Here is a 383-nt window from a genome sequence, read left to right as displayed (position 1 = left end):
GAGGTCTGCCGCGCCATGTGGTCACCTCCGGGGTAGGCAGGAGTCGAACTCATGTGGAAGCCGTCTTAGATTCTCAGTGCTGTGCTTTAACCCGCTGCGCCACCAGGGAGGGCCACCACTGGTCAAATTTTAAGTTTACCTATGTCCCTTTGTCTATTTCATTCTCAAGCCACAACCTAGGTAGTCCTTATTGAGGACCATTGTCTTTGAGGATTTGGTTTGCCCTGCCAAATGTTTATTCACCAAACTTACATTTAATAGTAACCAATGTGTCAGCAAGTCTAACCTCAATTTGCTTATCTCTGATGGAAATCATTCTCAAACACTTATGAAGAGTCTTTCTAATTCTATAGAATTCCCCAGTGTTCTACCCTTTGGTTTCA

This window comes from Condylura cristata, unplaced genomic scaffold (genome assembly GCF_000260355.1).
Source record: "Condylura cristata isolate star-nosed mole 26May11 unplaced genomic scaffold, ConCri1.0 scaffold00002, whole genome shotgun sequence".
Classification (NCBI taxonomy): Eukaryota; Metazoa; Chordata; class Mammalia; order Eulipotyphla; family Talpidae; genus Condylura; species Condylura cristata.
This window is presented reverse-complemented; position numbering follows the sequence as displayed.